The following is a 21602-nucleotide window of genomic DNA, read 5'->3' on the forward strand; positions in this document are numbered from 1 at the left end:
AGTTTCAGCTCAACACTACGGTGCAAAGGCAACCAGTACTTCTGCTCCCAACGTCAACATTGCCCTTGATACATCCAATACACCGAGACAGCTTCATGCCCATGGCTCCTCTTTGCAGCCACATTATTAATGCAAGGTGAAAAAAGATCAGTCTCCACACTGATCTTGGAGATTTGTTCCTTGCAGCTTCCCTCCACTCAGATACCTTCCCTTTGGCCTTTCACAGGCCATTGCGTTATGGTGAAACATGGCCACAGTGGACATGCACGCAGTGGAGCTCCAATAGCCATAGGGAGGCAAATGCTTCAGGTCCCTAAAGCAAAATAACCTGCACTAGTAGGCAACTGGGCTAGAGGGCTCGGCTGGTTCCTGCAGCCTCCGTTCCTCTTTCCTGCTGCTTTCTGCTGAGTTAGGACAATTAATAGCAGTTTAAGAGCTTAAGTATTTGTTGAATGACAGCCACTGTTTTGGGGCTGCAGCTGGATTCTTTTTAATTTCTACCTGTTTTCAGGGTGCAGTAGGTCTTCCTTCTTGCAGTGATTTGCTATTTGTTTTGATGCACTCAACTTCTGGCTGCTCCCCTTTTCCTTCCAGTTGTCAATATCCAAGGAAGGCCCCCAGTTGCTAATAAATCCTTATTATTTTAATTCTTTACTGACTTGCTGGTTGTTCTGAATATCTTCCCTGAGATGGTTAGTTACCTAGTTTGATCCAAAAGCCTTTCCTGCAGTATATTAGCTGTTGACAGATTCCTGATCTTTTTAACGTTTTGGACTTGAAAACAGGCTTTCTCCACGTTGAAGTCCCCAGGCAATTTGATCCACCTGACTTTACTTCAATCTTGTGGACTATATATGCTAATAAACAAACCAGTGCCAAGGCCAAATTGTTCAGTGTTGCCCCATCCAAAATATTAATCCTCTCAAGCAAGGTGGCCCCATCTAAATGTCTATAGCGAATAGCTGATGGCCTGTGCTAACCCTGAGCACAGCAGTCATCTGGAAGGGGACAAGTTTTCCCAGGCCAAAACCATGCCAGGGACTGTCTTCGCATAAGCAGGATTTGTGGCAAGGCTCTGGCAAAATTCCCTCCATGAAGATAAACACAGTTTATCAATTTGCCCTTTTGAAAGCAAGAACCTTCATTACCAACCTGCATTTGCTTACTTTTTTTCATTTTGCTTGAATAGACCTTCTTGTCTGGACTAATTCAGCCCTTTTAAATTTCAATGATTGTTAAAATCAATTTTATGTAAGAGCCTGAGTCAGGATTTGTTGTCTATGATAAACAATATGAGCCTCTGCAAAAGACGCTTACCGTTAGCCTGGAATTAGGACCACTAATATAATAAACACAGAATAGCCCTGGCTCTTCTCCCTCCCGCAGTGATTTAAATTGAGGGTGACACTCAGTCAGATAGCTGGAGCTACTCGCTTGTGCCACGAGTGTGAGGGACGAACCTACAAGGTCTGCTCCATCTGAGAGGCAAACGAAAGCTGGTTCGGCTGGGCCCAAATTCCGGCACATCACTGGAAACGTGAGCAGACATGATCTCTGAACTCATGAGCATGGATATGCGTTACAAAACAGTCTCAGTGTGCCTCTGGAATACCCTGACAATTTCTCATGGCAGGGGGGAAAGAACTATTTAAGTGGAAAATGAAAAGTAATATACGTTTCCATTAGCCTCATTCTGACTGTCCCTCTCGCCCTTACTTTCCTTTCCTATTCCCATTTTGCTCAGTTTTCCCCTGCTCAGCATCTCACACGGGCTATTCCATTCCTGCATCCCTGGAGGACCTTAGGGCACACATTCCTTGGAGCAGGGATGTGGGATGGGAAGGGTTGGGAGGACGATTTTCCTGCATCCACCTCCAAAGCAATACATGCCAGTATATCATCCCAACGGACACGTTATGCCAGCAGCACAGCTATACAGTGCCAGGGTATGTGTACGACCATACAAACCTTGGCTTGCACTAGACACCCTGATCCACAGCTACTCCGGTCCCTTTGAGACCTCTTCTGGGAAACCTGGACTAGTACAACACATCAGATTTTAAATGAATACACATATGTTGGTGGAATAGACAGTAATATAGCACCTGGCTTGCATCCTAAGATAGCATCCAGCTTCTCTGATTTCAGTGCACTTACCGCAGCGTGCAACAGCCGGGGAAAACCTGATCCTCTGGTTTGTGTTAGGATCTTTGCAGGGGTGAAAATGCTTCCTCCAAGGGAAGCAAACACTTCCTCTGGGGGTTAACTCAGCAAAGAGGCAGGGTGCGAATCCTGAGCATCAAAGCAAAACAAGGGCTTCACAGCGTCTGGGGATGAAGGTTAGTCACTGTGTGCTGCTGGGAATATGTGCTGGACGCATGCCCACACGAAATAACCGAGTAGGAGAGCGGCAGCCTGTCAGAGCAGCACTGGGGCATCAGCCTTCCCCGTGCAAAGGAAGGAGGCAATATTTGCTGAAAAAAATGTTTGCAGTCATTTGCTGTGCAGGGAGCCCTGCTGCTGCCAGACTGCTTGGTGTCACTGTCCCCAGAGCACCCTGCCTCCACGGCGCTGCGGGCCCACGGCAGGGACCTCCAACTTCTGTGGCTTTGGCGGAGCAACTCACATCCAAATATTTTGCCCTCACCCAGTTGATTTCCTTCAGTTGTATCCTTGTTCTCGCTTGCTTCTCATATTGGATGCTTCTGCACAAAAAACACAGCACCACATTTTAAATTCTTATTTATTCTCTATAGAAACACTCAGGGCTGCCACTAAATGATTGAGAAGCCTGTGACACAAAGAAAATCATTCCTTATGGATGAAGTGACTATCCAAGAGAGATCCTAGGGAGACCCTTGTCTCTGGAAAGCAAGCTAGAGGGCCACCAAGCTATGCTGAAGGGTCTTCTGAGCAGCTGTAGGATGGTGACCTGCTGTAGATCAAAATATTCATGAAATACATGAATAAAAATAGAGTTGACATTTCAAGTGCAGCTAGAGAAATTTTTCTTCTTTTTAGGTATTTTGGTGAGTCTGCTCAGGGCAGGTGAGAATAGCTTACCCAAGTCAATAGCTTCAAGACCCTTATGTGACTCCAAATGCAGCAGGTTCCTCCTTGCACGTTCAGTAAGCCTTTTTCTTACCCCTTCATATTCATTCATTTACTGTCTTTTCTTTTTTTTTTTTTAAGTTTCTGGGCATGGACACCAGCTGCAGAAAGCCTGGCTAGGGTGTCCCCCGGTGCAGGGTCAGCTTCCTCCTCGCCCTCCCAGTTTCCCTTAGCCAAGTCCTTGTCCTGGCTCCCTTCTTAAGTGAGACCCATTGGAGTTTCTATACAAAGCATGCAGGACTGTGTTTTAAATGTTGTTTTAAATATTAAAGCACGTTGAATATTTCCCAGTCAGACGTAGAATAACCTGGGTATTTGCTAGAGAAAGCCACCGCTGTCATCACGCAGTGGGGAAGGCTGTGGCACCATGCAAAGCTCTCTTCTGCAGGGTAGGTGCAGCAGCTTGACCTGCCTGAAAAACTGCCTCCAGGGCTCATGTGAGCTCTGTCTTGGGGAAACCCAAGAGCATGCAACCAGGAAAGGACTAGCTGTAACCACAGGGTAAACATGGGATGCGTGAGGTCCTATCTGGAAGCACTGTGAGATGCCAAGTCCTGCAAGTAGCCACAAGCTGCTTTTCAGCTTCGGCTCTCCACAGCTGCAGTGCCATAACGGGAAGCCTGTTCGAGTCGTACAGGGAATCTGCAGGATGAGTCATCCAAAACAACTCATCATTTGTTCAGGGTACGAGGGGCTCCTGGAAAACAAGTTTTGCATTTAACACTGAGACATTAATTCATGCTGACAAAGCACTGCTAATTACAGAGGGACCAGTTTTCTTCATCAGAAATTGCATCTCTGAGCCAAAGCTCATGAAAACACTGCATATTTAACATATCTTATGTAAGGCTGTAAGATGTGTGAGCACTTGTCTCCCCTGGAGGGCTTGAACTGGGTTTCAGTGAAGCACAGGTCTTGTACTGGATGTCTCCACATGGGGCCACATTTCCTCCAGACTGAAGGTCATAGTGAAACGTTCACAGGGAGCTGCCCTGCAATGACATGAAAATACAAGTCTAAAATGAATGTTGCATATTTACATTCCAGTGCTCGCAGGGTGTTGTCTGGGTTCATATTCTGGCTTTTAATTGCACAGCAATAAATTTTATGTGGTTTTTCAGAGGAAGACAAGACCTTTCTCCAGAAAGAGGTGGTCATGATAGCTGGAACTCCACCAAGAAAAAATGAAATGTCCCAAGCGTGGCATTAAGGTTTGCAATATATTTTATCAGTGTCATTCCTTCGTCTCATTCCCCAAGGCTCTGTTAAGAACAGCACAAGGTGTAATTTCCAGAAGTGAAATGCCAGCATCTTCTTATCACCATCTCTAAACAGGTAGATCTTTCCTTTCATAATGGAGGAAACACTGTTCTGAAGTTAAAAGAAATATAGAGTAACCAGTGATAGTCCTGCATTTGCCAGTTTAAGCATATTTGGCAAGCTCGGGTGATCTGTTACTACAGGTGATCTGTTACTACAATAAAATCCTGTTAAAATCCTCTTTAATAAGATCCTTACTGTGATACCCCAAAGAGCCATTGGCCTCACAGTCCTAAAGTTCAAGGAAAACTCTGAGACTAGATTCCCCAAAGCATGAGCAATTCCTGACTAAGAGCCAGGAACGGGTGCCATGACCGAACACACAGCCCTGGACACTGCAGCGAGCATCTGCCTGGGGGGCAGGAATTCCAAGCTGGAATTTGAGAAGATTAAGTGATGCTTACGATTAAAGCTGCATTTAGCTGTAATTAGGCAGAATTTCCCAAAGCAGCATGACTCTAACAAACGCATGCTGGTGAAAATGAGGCAGAGACAGCACTGGACAAAGGCAAGGCAGTGCCCTGGAGCTATGCAGAGCCTAATTGCTCCCCCAGAAAAAGACAGACAGGAATTAGAAACCTCTCAGATAGTTTGTTTGTATGAAATGGCCATTGAATGAAACATCCAGACAACCCTTAGATCAGGGCTGGGAACCCAGAATAAATGTTGTCTCTTCTTGGATTCTCTTTTTGTCAAAATACCTATTTTTTTCTGATTAGGGTCATTTTTCTAATCAGGCCATTAGGGACCAAGGTCGCAATCAGCAGGGACTGTGGCATGTAGGGGCCTTCTCAGCCCCTTCTCAGTTTTGATTCACGGCTTTAGGCCATGTCTCACCCAAGGCCCACATTAGAGACCTACTCCCTTTACTGCCTGGATTTCAAGCTGGTGCCTCGTGAGTCACCCTGGACATATTTGTACTATGGAAATCATCAGCTGCGGGAACTGGATTGGGGAAATATCTTCAGGAGCTGAGTGGCTCTCTTTTGTCACACAAGTGTGTGTTGGGGGCAATTTGAAGATTATCTGTCACCATCGGCCATAACAAGGAGCCTCCCAGTAAGGATCCAGCTTACAGACAGGAGAGCTGAGGCACTGGTCTCCCCACCATCACTGGCCAGAGAGGTACATGTCTGTCCCATCCTCCCCATCTTGTTCTTCTTCTGCAGATAAAGGCTTTCCACTACTTTTGTTCTGGCATCTTTCACCAGCATTTAATCTGGTTAATCAATTCATCTGAAAAGTTTGATTTTAATTCATTTCCATGGCCAGGCAATGGTGGAAGAGGAGACCCGATGAGATCTCATCCTGTCTCAGCCAGGAAAATCACGTCCCGGTCTTTCAACAGGAAGGAATTTCGACACAGACATTCTGTATCTTGTTGTGCACCGGAGACCTCTGCTCCTCAGCTGCGTGCTGTGTCACCCCCCTCTGACCACTGGTGGCAATTTCAGCGGGAGAACCTTAGATATGGAGTTGGGAATGCTTGATCTCTTCCCAGCGGTGGATTTGTCATGTGTGTGTTTGTGCCTAGCTGTATGCATAACTGTAAATCCCCACCAAAACTGGCTTAGTAAATCTGAACAAATGAACACCAAAAATTCAAACCTGCCTATTTTACGCTCCTGCTAGATTTTGCGCTCAGCTCAGGCACTGGAAGTCATGGAGATAAATTATCTCTCATTTTACAGATGACAATGAGATTTACAAGTCAAGACAAAATAATTGCGCTTGTATTTTTTGAATAGAAAAGGCAATTTCAGGAAGCTTTTGCTAATGATGCCACTTAAGGACGAATATCCTGAATGGAGAAGTTAATAATTTTAAAATTGCTGTTCTAACTTCCTGGAAATGTAGCTTTATTCTGTAAATCTCTTTGAGACTTACAACTCAATCTTATTTAGAAGAAAGTTTCTTAGATTTAGAGCAATGAATATTTAAATGCCACCAGTTGAAACATTCTCAATTTTTAGATCATTTCAAAGCCAGGAGTGTTTATAGCATTCGGCTATTCTGAAATGCTTTAGCGTCTGAATTGATCTGAACTGTAGTTGAATCTTAAGCAGCTTAAACAGCTATAAAGGGTTAGAGTAGTTTAAAGGGTTAGAGTAGTTTAAGCAGAATGTCATGTTTTCAAGACTTTGGTTAAGAAAATTTGAATTCAGAGACTGTCAGGTTGAATAGCTGCCAATGAAGGAACTGACAAGCTTTGCTAGCAAAGCTCTCTGACGATCTCGGCATGTTCTTTGGTTTAAAATCTTGTCTGCTTTATTCTTTCTAAGAAAAAAAAAAAAGAAAGAGGGGAAAACAAAATGAGCAAGCTGAAGATGCACACAAAATAAAGAATAAAGCCAAAACATTTTAGAAACCCTGTGAAGGTGAGTTTGCTCTGACAACAGTCTTGTTACTTCTCTCTGATAGTTGGCATTTTTTTCTTCATTAAGTACAAACCACTTCAAGGTACAGCAACCCGCCGAGAAGTGACTATGAAACACATGAAGTTTGTGGTACTTGTGTTTAGCCCTTTTCATGTCAGATACACTCAAATTAAAAATTAAAAGGTGGAACTTTTAAAAACTCTTTTGTAGACCCAAGTCAGTTCTGCAGAACCGTTTGACCTGTGGAATTATTGTGATTGAAAAGAAGATAAGGGGAGAAGATAGGATTTTTGTAAGATATATTTGTGCTAGTCCTAGCCATAGGAAAGCATCTGGGTACCAGAATAATTTATTCCTCTTGTCCAAATGTCATGCATATTCCAGTATAATTGCTCCATCTGTGCTGTTAATGCTGGACTATGCAAAAAAGAATTCAGGATTTATTGGATCAAAAAGGCAGTGCAGGCAAGAGACACTCCTCAGCCTGGTATACAGTACCCAGCAAATGCAGGCAGCAAACTCTCCTGTCTCCAACCATTTGTGGCTTGGGGACCTCCTGAACCAGACCTGGTTTCTGCATATTGGTAACCTCCCATGGATTTCTCTTCCCCGACTGCCAGGCTCCTCCAGAGAGAGCAGGATAAGCCGTTGACATCCAAAGCTTCCTCCAGCAAGGCATTTCACAGCTTAATTACACTTTGTACAAACATTGACTTATTAGTTTTGAGCCTGGCAACCTCAGCTGATGTCCTTAGTTTTGTTTCTTTTATTACAGTGAACGGTCTGTCCCCTCCTGATCTGGTAAACCCCATCACGTTTCCCCTCCAGACATCTCTTTTCACAGCTAAAGAGCCTTGACCTGCTTGTTACAAGAGCTGTTTGATCTTCCCTGTGGCTCTTCTCTGAGCTTTTCCAGTGCTGCCCATGGTGAGCTGAGATGCTGGACATGGGCAGCAAGGTCTCTGGTCCAGGGACTGTGCTCAGAGAGCTCTGTTGCTCCAGAAGAAAGTGCTAGTGATGATCAAATGTCCCCTTTGAGGTTATCATTGTGGACTTAATAAGGGGCAGTATAAATATCATCGCCTCGGCAGACTCCAGGCAATCACTCAACCAGAAAAATAACTCAGGTGCCATATAATGAGATCTGATAGTCATATAACACTGAAATATTCAATTACCTGATGTATCGCTGTGGCAGAGCCAGGTCAAAGGAGTGTTGTAGGAATCTGGGCAGCAGCATCTCTCGGCTGACAGCAGCTTCCTCCCACTACACAGAGCTGGAAGCCAGCCTGGGAGCTCACTCGGGGCCTCTGCATCTCACCATGAACATACACTGGTATATACTTGCTCTTTGAATTGTGTTTTTACATATATGTGTGTGTGTGTGTGTGTGTGTGTATTTATAGTATGTCTCAGCTGTATGTATACATACACTGAAATATTCCAGACATTGAGGCCCACAGAAGTCTCATTTCTTTTTCAGTCATTTTCCATAGCGCAATTTGTTGTCTCCTCATCCACCAGATCACTCATATCTGATTCTACTTTGTCGCCACACTCTCTCAGGAGCCCTTCCTCATCAAGGAGCCACAAACTTCCCCTCTAGCTATAATATTCCTGCTGATTCGTAATTTTCCAGGTCCTTTGGAGAAGTGTGAAGGGGAGCTGGTTTTCAGAGCAGCTACTCGGCACTTCCCAGGAATCAAGGCTCTTCAAAGCATGAGGACATGAAGTCCTCTGGAGCTAAGTTTAGCCCTTGCTTTAATGCTGGCTGCCCTGAGAACCATTTCTCTGTTGTTCTGGGCTTTGCAGGCAGATTGCCCCAGCATGCTCGGAGCCAGCAGGATTTTCTGCCTCTCTGAGCTGGTAGGTGGTGGGTTCCTTTCTTTTCAAAAGCAATTTGCAAAGAAACTACTTGTAGATCACATCTGAAAAGAAGCATAGGGCTCATCTTGGAGGGCATTGTGATTTTATCATACCACACGCAGGATTTATGGATTGTGAATCAGCTCCTGGGGCAACCTGGTTAAAGATTTCCCACCAGACGTAAAGCACCAGCTGATGTCATCATCCCCAAAGCTTTCCAGGAAGCCCTGAGCAGGAGTTCATTTTCCCCTTCTCTCCCCCAGCCCATTGCTCTAACTTCCTGCACGGAGGTCAAAGACATCATCATATAAATGAGGCAGAAAATGCACAATTGTGGCAATTTATTATGGCTGTTTTTTACCGCAGTTCTGTCAGCACATCAGCTACAGTTTCACTGCTGGTTGCCTTTCCAGCTTCCTTTGAAGAGTTTTCGCCTTCTGGAGGATAAAATTAGGATAGCAAATACAAGAAAGAAGGGGAAAAAAAATGATGGGACCAGAGCAGCTTTGCTGTCTTGCTTCTTGAATTTACACAAATGCACCCCATCCCAACCTGCAAAGAGCTCATGAGCTTCAAAATACTCCCCTGCAACTCTGCTCCTGGGCAAGGACTTTTTGTATGGCAGCAGGACCCCCCAGCTGGTCCCGGAGGAGTTGCCACAGTCAGCCTCGGCCTTTCTGCTGCATGTCCATGCTGGCAGTGACTCACATTCAAGCAGGGATGGAGGCACTTGCTGCAGGAGCATCTGCTCAGTACTGCGGCGGGAGGAAATTCCCATGCTTTTTCCTAAGCTAGTGAGCAGGTTTTCTGACTAATCAGAGTAACAGAGCTTCATTCAAATAATAATAAATTGCAAAATCTGGGCTTTCTTGGAATTTTATTTGGTGGAAAACCGCAAAAAAAGCCCAGAGAATGTTGAATCATTGAGACTTTACAATTCCAGATAAGACTTTTTGATCTTCTTGTTTTTATAATGGTGTTATTTCCACTTCTTTTCTTCTTTGTCTTATGTATTGTAACATAATACACAGAGGCTTAAGTGGGCACGAAGTTTCTCCATTTTTGAAATTAAGTTTTTGGAAATCCTTTGAAATTCCTGTAGCTTATCTTCATCAGAAGTGTCTCCATTCATTTGCTTGCAAATAGAGCTGAGAGGAAAAAAGCAGGGGTTTTCTGTTTTTGTTTTGTTTTGTTTTTTCCTAGATGCAAAATACTAGGTGGAAAAAAAGAGTGAAATGGAAAAACTGCGGGATCAGGAAATGGCTTGTGCTAGGCCTGGTAAAACCATGAGGGAGAGCACTCGGACATTGAACCGCTTTCCGCAGACTTGCCCATTTGCCATCCTCTCCGAAAGGCTCACCCCGAGCAGATACAGTGACAGAGGATGACACCAAAAGCCACATGAGGTGGGACCACCTGGAATGCCTGTGACTCTCCTATTCCTCCTAGTATGTCCTCTATCTCGCTAACATGCAGCTCAGCCTCATGAGTCCCTCAGCAAAATCAGGCCAACAACATGCCTGATGAAGGCCATTTTCCAGACATAGGTGATATGATTCAGTTGCTCATGGTATCAGTGCGCTGGAGAACATCTGTTCCAGATGGATGCTGCCATGCAGGCAGCTCTGCATTTTGCATTTGCTCCGTCTCATCCAGGCCAGGTCTCTGCACTTCTGCCAAAATGACAACTGTATGAAAGATCTGCAGGCACCTAACTCTTACCGCTGTCCTAACCACCCATGGATTCTGACATAGCTTTAGGAGCCTTGTCCTGGACTATGATTGTTTGCAGAACCAAAAGAGACACCCCACCTGGTGACCACGAGGATGATTAGATTTCCATATCCTCCGAAACCTTCACTCACTGTTTCTTACACCCACCCCACAATTCTTTAAGAAGGAGCTGCCCACCTTTGGTCTATACGCTGCAAGAGCTCAAAAAATTCCCATATTCCCCCAACATGTCACAGGTCTATATCACCACTGAGAGTCAAAAGAGAAGATGTGTAATGCCATGCAGCAGCTGAACACTCGACTTTTTCCGTGTCTGGATTCATGCCTAGTCACCACGAGGTGTCCCACTTCCACAATGTTCCCAGCTTCTGCATGGAGCCAGCTCCCTTACACAGCCCTGCATTTTCCAAAGGGAAAAGCATAAGCTCTCTTCACTCCACCATCTAAACTCACTGCAGTACTACACATCCAGCCAAATGGCTTGGAGATAATGAGGTCTGAATTCAATTTAAGTTATGTTTATGAAAAACAGGGTGAAGGAGACAGACAGTGAGATTCATCCATTGAAGCTAAGGCAGGGAACAAGCAGAGGCGAAAAACAGAGATTAGAGGAAACAGAAATCCAGATGGGAAAGAGATGATAATGAAAACCTAGATGTAGTTGGCCACATTCTTGGTCCCAGAGAAGTGACCATCCTATTGGGTGCCACCTGTATAGACCTACAGTCTAGGGTTAAAGTGGTCTTTAGTTTCTCTGTAGGGCAAATTTGAAGTCTCATCCATGAGCTTATTGAGGTCTCACTCTACTATCAGTACAGAGTCCACAGATCTCTCACTGTCATCTGAAGGTTGCTCTAGGTCAGAAGCCCAGCAGCTGTCCTGGGTCATTGCCAGCTACTATGGTTTCTTAGTGACGGCATTGCCTGAAAGTCCTCCCCTAGCCCTCCAATCTCTCCTCCATGCTCATGCTCTCCACCACTTGGCACAACCTTTTTAGCTGTCTTTGCCAGCTTTCTGTTCTGGCAGTATATGACAGAGAAAGGAGTGGTGTATCTGGCCCAGAGTATTTCCAAAATGTAGCAGGGCCTCCAAATCCATCTACATTAGCACAAGATTTGTTAGGGGGTCTTGTGGCAGCATAGGTATAGCCTAGCTGTAAATATAATTTCTTCGTCCACAGGGCTGTGTGAAGATCCACAAGACAAGGCTGATTTGGGAGGAGGCTGTCTTCTGCAGTACAGATGTGCTAAAGACTGCTTGCACCTACCTCTCTTGTCTCTTCTCCTACAGTCTTTAGCCATTCCTTGCTTGTGCCTTCCCTCTAATTTCTTGTTAATGCAAGGATTGAAGCAATCAGACATCCCCACTCCCCTACCCCAAATTACGGCACTAATTCATGCTGTTTTCTCCCATTACTCAGCCCACCTGAGTTAGACATTTACTCCTAGACTGGTGCCTGTTAAAGCATCCTGTCCCACTGTATAGCCTGTAGGATTTCCTAGGTAGGTGACTGCACAAGCACAGAAGTTTTTGTCCTGCTCCATGTCCATCTGGTTTGTCTGGGGTGTGAATCATCTCATCTGTGCAGCTCTCAGCTCAAGAAGCCTCCTTGCTGCTTGATCCCTCAGCACCCAAACCCATAGCCACACATTTGGTACCTTGGATCCCCATATAGGAGTCACAAGCACTTTCAAGTAAGCCTCAAATAACCAGCATCTCTGAGCAGGGTGACCTTTAGAGCTGGGAAGACCAATGCTGAGGACAAGGAGCTGATGAGTATAACATTCACAGTTACGATTTCTTCCTTTCACAGACACAAATGTGGCCTCTCTTCTCTAAAACTTTGTGTCCATTACAGCCTGTTAGTTTGATTTGTACTGCAAATATGGAGACAAGGACAGGCTGCAGCTGGAAGACAAGGACCAGCTGGGCTCCTGGACATCTTGGGATCTGCAGGGAGTTTCTCCCATAATGCTCACCATCATACAAAGATGGGAGCAGAGTAGCTGTCAGACCAGATGGGAAACAACTCTGGTTTGTAGCACTGGATCGTATATGGCCTTTCAGTAAGCATCAGATTAATGAACAATATGGTGACATTCCTTGGAGCAGGCATGGTTGGACGTAAGGAGCTCTGTGACTCCAATCTAGGTTTCATTATGAAACCCTCTCTTGTGTTATTAATTGATGAGAAACCATAAACTCTCCCTTCCTTTCCTGAAAAACTCTCAGGTGTTTGCTTTTGCATCTCACACCAGTTCTTTTGTGACGTTCGTGCTGTTCCTCTCCCCACTGACCATCAAGAGCAACTCTTCCTACACTTGGATAGATTTGAATTTGGAAAAGAGCCTTTTGTAAAGCTAACAAAAAGGAAAATAACAACAACAACAACAACAACAAAAAAAAACCCTTGTGGCACACTCTGCCTCAATAACAAAGCACAACCACTTCCTACTATGTACTATATGGGGAATTGCATGTGTGCATAAGACTTCAGAGGAATTCATAGCCGTTGCAGCCAGATGGCTGTGGCAGGTGGCAGTTACACAGAGTCTTTTGAATAACCTCTTTCAGTGTGTGAGCAACTATTCAGCGAGAGGAAAACACGGTGTTTAGCTGGGTTTGCTCTTAGCCATACTCAGTACAAAAAGCTGTGTGAATGCATGTGTACATGCGGAGAACCTGGAGGTGGGAAGAGGCTGCTGTGTCCCAGTCCCCACTGGGCTTGGGGGTGGCGATTTTGACAGGAGCCTGGGCATGGCAGTGACTCTGAGCGAGGGTTCCTGAGAAAAGTGATTTTCTCCCCGCTTCCTTCAGCGATATCATAGAGTGTCAACAAACCAAGTTACATTTAGAGCAGAAGCAGACCTGACTTCACAGTATTCACCAATTTTGGACATTTGACTGGATACCTGTCACCATGCAGCAGTAGGACAAAGCTGCGACAGGACACATTGTTGTCTCCAAAAAAACCAACCAGCTGATCTAGGTACCATTAGACTGAGGAGCAGAACAACAGCAGTTAAACCAAACTATTGCAATACCTGTGCAGCCCAGCACTTCCTAAGTCAAGGAATATAGTTCTCAGTATGTAGGCAGTACATTACTTAGTATTTTCATATCATAGTCCACTCTAGAGGTAAAAGCATTTCAGTGGTGGAGTACATTAGGTGTGTGCTGACATCCTTACATATGAGCAGCAGCCAGAAGGGGACTTTCATAGCCTGAGAGGAGAAGGGCTACAGAGTCACAGATAGGTATGTGATTATTACTGAAAATTCGGGGACAGTTATTTTCAGTGCTTTAATCCAGGAAGACTCAGGCAATTTTGGAATTCCATTTGGCATCTACAGGGCTTGGATTTAAAAGCTGAACTGTTTTTTAATGTGATGTTTTCAGAGGCAAAAGATGTGGAAGCCCAGAGTGCTACTATTACAACTCCAGTCCAAGCAGAGACACATTTTAAATAACCAATAAAGATGTAGGAGTAAATAAGTACAGAGCAGCAGTTCTACTGAAAGATCACAAATCCATGACCAGACACAAACCAATTTTTTATGTATGTTAAAGTAATTGAAAACTCACCTCATATCTGTTCCTCTGCTTATTAAAGGACCTGCAACTGTCAGGACCTGTACATTTATTTTTCAAAATTGCTAGCACTCTGCACAATTCCCTGGCTGGATTTCACAGTGTGCCAGTAAATAGTTACCTGCCTGTTTCCTGGAGAAAACAAGGATCTCAGACCCTCTTTAGAATTATTTAATCTTCTCATACATCATTTTACACTTCCACAAACAAGATAGCAACTAGGGCTTGAACTGACACTAGGGTCTGCTGTAGCATTACGCTTCTTGCAGCACTGATATACAGAACATGACTGGGTGTCTGCAGCTTTAGCACGTTACCACGTCTGAGGTGCACATGTTACACAACATGTGCTATGGCAAAACGTGAAAAATTGACTCGACTTTGCCTAATTTGAACATGTGTCTCAGCCCTAGCAAGTAAACAAGCCGATAAGTCATTCTCCAGTTGAGCTGCCAAAGGCTCTTCAACACCCAGGCAGAATTCAATTGATGCTGCGCTGCCAGACTGCGCTTGCAGCCAGCCGCTAATAAGAAAAAATCATCACTGCTGAGCTCTTTTGATTCAGTTTGGCATTCAGTAGAGACATATTCCTGCAGATTAATTCTCAGCTGGCTCGGTCGCAGAAGGGGTGAGGATGAGGGGCATCTTAAAAAAAAAAAAAAAAAAAAAAAAAGCATAACTTCTCAAGGCGTTAATCAAGCATTTCACCTTGTTCGGCTCTCATGGGACAGAACTGCAGCCTGTCTCAGCTGTGACCTGAACGGTTTGCCTCAGGGCAGCAAAAATGTCATGCAAAAGCCAGCACATGTCAGGAGATGGCTGGTACTTCGACACAGAGCTCTGCCAGCCATCACTCGAGTTTGAGTGGGGTCTATGGTTTGGTACATACCGAGCCTGAGCATACCAAAAACTTAATTTTGCGATGTTCACGTTGAACACCACTCTCTGCCTGGCTGGAATCATCGCTCATCAGCTAAGAAAAGAGGCATCCCTGAATTCAATCATTGCTTTTGAGTAAGCAGTTCAAAAGAAACCCTGCCTGTCTAAGCTGTGCAGCTCTTCCCTTGTGTGAGGATTAAGTGAATCAGGTCTATGTGCAAAGTGAGATCCAAAGCCAAGAAGAAGAAACAATGTTTTCCCCAGTTTCTAAGTTGATTCTGAACCATCACCATTTTCAAATTAGACCCTATATATCTGCTCTGAAAGTTGGGACAGAGGCTCTTCTCCTACACACTGAAAGCCTATCAATGTGCCTCAAGCTCAATGGGGGCACCAAGAGGTTCCTCCTGCTTTCTCATGTCTTCAGTGGGTCCAAGGTGTGTCCTGCCTGGGGGAATTGCTCTCTGGGGGGGTCATATGTGCCCTCTTCTCCCCGACTCTCAGGGCAGCAGGTCTGAGTTACACAGCAAGGTTAGCCATGCTGAAGCCCTGGGCCAGGTAGCTGCTATTTCAAACCATGATACCATAATCAGTTGTTAGCCTGGGCCCCCCTTCTGCCTTCGCTCTACTGACTGTGAACACAGCTGCCTTCTCCTCTGGTCAGGCGTCACGGCAAACCCAGCTGCCAGGAGCTGCAAGAGTCAATACAGCTGCACAAATGTTTTTTTTGTGAATGTTTTTACCCTTACCTGACATCCTGTACAGCATCTGTTCATCACGTGGCTGCCATTTGCCCATCCTGTGAATGAGGTATGTGTGCTAAAAAACACTGCTTGCACTAGGAAAGGGGAAAGAAGAAAAACAATATAAAGAGGGAAGAAAGGCAGACGACAAGGAAAGAAAATATGAAAGATGGGGAGAAATAAAGGGAATCTCTGTAGAAAAGTCAGCAGAGTTCAGCAAGATGATGATGGTGCACGTCTCTCTCTATGGTTATTAACCACTAATAGGATTTATGAGAGGAATTTGTTATGCTGATAGGAGCGTTTAGAAAAACAAAAAGATAATCTGAAAAGAATCTTATACAGTATAAACACCTATTCTTTCTAATGAACACTTTATGCTTGTTAAGAGTGGAGGCAGTAAAAGGAGCCAAGAGGAAGCTAAGCAGGATCCAGTTTGAGATGAGACCCCCCAAGGTGGGTGAGCATATGGAGTCCTTGGATCAAACAGGAATCTAGCACTGCAAGACATGTCCCAAGCATCTGACCTGGCCTCCAGCCACCATGTAGCAGGCCACCAGTGTCCCCTGTGTTGTACCTATGAGCCCACACAGACATCTGCAAAGATCCAGGGCATCTCCCAGGATGCACCAGTGCTTGGTGCCTTTGCTGTGGCAAAGAAACAAAGCCTACATGCACTTTTTGGCTTGGGTGCCACAAGTCATGGGCTTTAGGGGCAAGCAAGGATGCATCCAGCTGCAAAGTTGATGCCACAGGCTGAACAGACCTGTCTTCACTGTAGAAGGGACAGTCCAAAATGGCCGAGATCATCCGCTGCTTGCTGGGAGAAACAGCAGACAATGACCTACCCCAATACATTCTGCGATCAAAGCAAGGAAGCATCAGAAGATTTGATGTCAAGTGACAGCAGTGACCATCTTCTCAGGACCAGGGACACAGAGGCTAATTCTGCAGCACCCTCAACTTCCTCCATAGAACTGAGCTTCCTAGTGTCATCTACATTTCTTCTGGGCTTTAGGAGTCTGAAATGCAACTCAGTGAGTAAAGAGGCAATTTGAGTGGCTTGAGCAACAACTCTGCTCGATAATCCTCACCTTTCAACACAAGGTGGCAGGCTGTCCTCAGTTGGGGAACAGCAATGGGAGACCAAACTTGCTAGAAATGGTCCTTTGTCACTGTGGGAGGAAAAAAAAATGCTGTTTATTGTCCCCTTGTTAGTGAAGAGATGAAGGACACAATGTTTACGTGCAACTTGTGCTGATTTAGGGAGAACCACACCATGCTCATTGCTGTGAAAGGCTTCCTCCAGTTCTGCCTTTTCATCCAAAATAGCCTACTAGCTTGGTAAGAAAATAAGACTGAAGGGCAGCCATGGTAAGTTCACTGTGACAACAGCATGCTGCTGGGGATTCATCTCCCCTGTCTTTGCCTGCCTGGAAATCAGGCACTGTAAGGGTCCTGAGTGCATCCTCCCTGCTGGAGGTTTGCCTGCCAGGGCTTTTGCCAACACAGTGATGGCACAGCGAAGGGTGGCCCCCTACCTTTGGTGACCTCTCCAGCACGACCAATGTGTTCAGTTTTGGGTCAGTGTTTGGGCCCCATTTAGGTGCCAGTGCAAACACAGTCTCGGTCCTGCTGTCCTTCCCCAGGTGTCACTCAGTGCTAAGGTGCAGGGGTTGCCCCAGCAGTTCACATACCTACAGTGTATGTGGCTGTTGGGGGCATCTATCCGCTCTCCACCACCCTCAGCCTGCACCACCGATGGAGGCACATTTGCTCAAGGACCATGGTACCCACACTGCAGACACAGAGCTCCCTACTGATTAGGCTCTTCCCACTTGCCCTGAAGTCCACAGGGCAATTGCAAAGGCCGACTAAGTAATCTCTAATGTGTAGGATGGTGGAAAGAAATAGACTATCAAGTCTCACTTCTACAGTAACTGCTAGCACTATGTGACTAACATAGTACCTTTGATATTGGAGGTACTGCTATGCTGTGCTGCTGACTTGATGTTCTGCCTTGCCATCGTCCAGCTGAGAACATCTGAAGTTCATCAGGTTGATTTGCATACAAATCTGTATGAAGTCATTAAGAAGTGCCAGATACAAGAATGAAGCTGGATGAAAGCTTCACCAGTGGGAACAATCAAAGGAAATACCAGTGCTGGAGTTCCAGTTTGTCTCAGCAGAGGGGAATTCAATTAAGGGCTGATTTGGTTTATGTAGCTCAAAGAAAAGCCAGCTGACTGGATGCTGGACACTTTTTTGGCTCTGCATCAGCTCTAAATACCAAGAATTGTTTTAAGCAGACTTGAACAAACATGTTGGACAGCTGGGCAGTCAGGATGGGCACCAGAGAGAGGAGGCAGAAACAATTCTCACTGATGGAGAACTGATGTCAAACTGCTCCCAGTGGTCATTTTCCCTGCACCCTTCTCTTTAGGAGAAGACCCTGCAAATTTCTACTACACTGGATCTGTTCTTTTATCATCTTCCTTTGAAAAAATACTGTTTGTTAAACCAGATGATTCATCATTTGCAGTCCATTAGACCAGCTCCTGGAGCACCAGGTAGTTTGATTTACCTTCCCCAGGCTCCTGGTTGGGGACACTCAACATGAGTGGTTTATTAGTGATCCCTCACATCTAAGCCCCCTTCTTGCTGCTGCCTGTCTGCTGGCAGAGGGGTTACCCTAAAGCTCCAGAGCCCTTCAAGGAACCCAACTTCTCTACGAGTGCACAGGTGACTTTAGCTTTTATGTAAAAAAACCTAATCCACTAGTTAATTTTATTAGAAACTAGGTTGCTAAAGGAGATGGGCTTAGTTTAGAACCATGCAAAGATAAGATAAGCTTTGCTCCAGTCCAGCCACAAGACCTGGCTTGTCCAGCCTTCTTCTTGTAAAACCCTGACTCATGACAAGAGGCTGAGTCCCGGTGCCAGTACTTTGGTGCCTGCAAGCAGACTCTTACTCTTGCTTTCTCAACACACACAACAAGCCAGGAGCACGGCTCTGGTGCCAGCACATCTGAGCCTGGCTTCTCCCAAGCGCTCCCTTTGAACCTGAGCTACAGCTAGAAATCTGAACAAAAAGCAAGGAGCCACAGGGATTAAGACGCTTCAGCTCCCTCTCCAGCTTGCTTTTCCCCTCCCAAAGCAGGGCTGACCAGTGGGGGCAGTTTCCAACTGCTGTTCTCACTACTGAGATCTGCTACCTGATGGCATCCAGCCACACATCCTTGCTTCTCAATCTCCTTCTGTCCCAGCCCCACAGCTGGTGCAGAGCTTTCCACCTTTGGTTCATGGCATTCCTGGCAATGTGCTCGTTGTACAAGGCTGTAAGTGCAGCCTTTCTGTCCAGGAGCCCCTGGCCTGGGGTAGACTTTGGTCTCTGTGTGCCATGGACAGATCCGCATGGGGCCACCCGAGGCCTGCACCTCGGCCACCTGCTCCGCTCTTGTCTCCATGTTTATCCCACGCACATTTGCCTACAGGAACCTGTGCAACTCACACCCAAATAAGCCCCATGCACAGTTGTGCTGTTGCATAAACAAGGGTTAGCCCACAGCACTCCCACAGACCTGAACAGCCGTCCAAATTTGGTCCACACTCACACCGGGAGCAGCAAGGTGCAGGGATGCCCACAGCTCTGGAGCTGTGTCTGCAGGGATGCTTGCAGATGCATCACCTCCAGAGGCATCGCCAGCCCAACTGCTTGATTTCTGCAAAAAGCACGGGGTGGGCAGAGCAGCCCCAGGTAGCAAGTGTCTCTCAAAAAGTAAGCAAGATGTTCATTAATTCTCAGAATACTGCGTGGAGGATTAGCATTAGGACTTTTGTGGCTGGCGTTGGTGGTCCTACCAGTGGTGGCTTTCTGCAGGGAAGATTTGTTTCCAGCACAAGGCAATCAATTGGGTTGCTAACAGAGAATGTTTCTAAATGCCCAGGGGCCAAAATTAAAATATGTAGTACCCAAAGGAGTGTTTAAATTAAGTCATTTAAGAAGATTTCACTTCTTAACTAGTGGATTGGGTACTGTGCCTGAGATCATGCTAAATGTGTCTGGGCAAGTCTCTTGCCTGTCTGCATAAAGCATGGACTCATTGCTAGGCCATGGAAAAAGTCTTCCCTAAAAAAAAATTTAACTGGGAGAAATGCACGTTTTCTGTTAAAACCTGTGAAGCAGAAATCCTTTGGATGTGGGCTTGCTTGTGCTTCTTTTCAGCTTGCCCATGACACTTTAGGGCTGCGACAGAGCTAATTATCTGCTTTGCCCTCCCACCTTGGGCCTCGTCCTCTTCTCTCTGCCAGCTCAGTGAGTTAGGCCAGCTCTGCATCTGAGGAGGATCAGGGCCAGCGCCGAGAGCGTGCGACGACGGGACAGGGAGCCACAAGCGCGGCCACGCGCTCTTACAGTCGGGTGAGCTGCTGCTGGAGCAGCTCAGCTGGCATGCGTAGCTCAGTCCTGCAGGAGCTGAGAACATTTCCAAGATTTGGATTTTTCTTTGTTTTCCAAACAAGTAGTTTTCCGCTTCAAGTTTTTTTCCAAACAACCTTTTCAGGACAGATTGCCAGATTTTTCTAACAGAAAATGGAATTTTCCCAGTGAAATATTTTCCCATTTCCTGGCATTTGATTTTCACTGGCACATTTTTCTGACTGCTCCTTTTTTTTCTTAAATAACCCGGACACTTGCAATCCACCTCCTCCACCCCTGCAATGAGATTCATATACTAAATTCAGAGTCTCCCTTTCTTCCTTTAGCTGTCATAACTGACATCAGTAGCGTGGCATGACAGGCACTTTTCATCAGCACTAATTTGCTGATACCTTTGGCAGAATTAAAGAGTCTGCTGAGCCTCAGCGAGGGGGTCAGGAAGTGGAGAAGCACCTGGTGGTGATTACGCTGTTCTGAGAAGTTGCGTCCCCACCAGACTCTGAGTACAGCAGATAGCTTACAGCTCTGTGTCTCAGCTTCCCCAGTTAGAAAGGATGCCAAAAGATGGCTGGAATTATCTGGGCAAATTTTTAATCTGGAACAAGATTGTCAGGATTTGTGCAGTTATTCTAACACAGAAGTCAATGGACAGCAAAAGCTAAACCTGTCTTTTGCAATACTTGGCAAAGACTTCTTTTACTACTAAATAAATAGTGCGGTCTTGAAATCATTTCCCTTAAAATGAGCATCCTAGATGAAAGGCTTCCCTGCCTCTCCCAGCCGCATAACAAGCCAAGACTTATTTTCTTGCTCAGCTGAGCAATGCTGGTGTACGACCATACCTCAGGTTTCCCTTCCCGTTTCTATCATGTCTGTTGATCAGAAATTATCACCTGTGTATTCAAGATAAGGAAGTCTGCTCACCTAAGGCCTCATAGAGACAACCTACAGAGAGCCTTTGCAATCTGAGCTGTACAACATGAAAGCAACAGCCACACAACTCAGGCTCATTGGATTTGCCAGTGTTTTGAGCTAGATCAGCTTGTGTTTTAAGCAGAACCAAGACAAAAGCTGGGTTATGCTCCACATGGAGCAGCTGGCCAGCTTTAAAGCTTTACCCTAGAAGGACAAAGCAAAAGCTGCTCTTCACTAAATGCAGCAGAGACTTTTCCTGCATGGTGCCTGTCCCATCTGAGCCCGACCTGGGACACATCCTGCACCAGAAAGTGTTAAGGGAGAGAGGTCCCACAGTGCCTGTAGCCGCCCCTGGAGCGCTAGGTCAGAGGAGTCTGGCAGGGTCAGAGGGATACTTTTCATGAAGTCTGTGCTCAGCACAAGCATATAGGATTTGATCTGTATGGTTCGGTTTCAAGCCTCCAACGCTTCCCTACATCCTTCTTCTCTCCTCTCCACCCCAGGGTGTCTGCAGAGTTAGGCTTGAAATTGCAGAGTGAAGGAGCTGGAGTCAAGCAGCCAGACAGTGAGGGAAGCAATTCTGCAATTTATTGCTCCCTGTACCAGAAAATCTCATCACTTAGAGGAT

This window comes from Rhea pennata, chromosome 3 (assembly GCF_028389875.1).
Source record: "Rhea pennata isolate bPtePen1 chromosome 3, bPtePen1.pri, whole genome shotgun sequence".
NCBI lineage: Eukaryota > Metazoa > Chordata > Aves > Rheiformes > Rheidae > Rhea > Rhea pennata.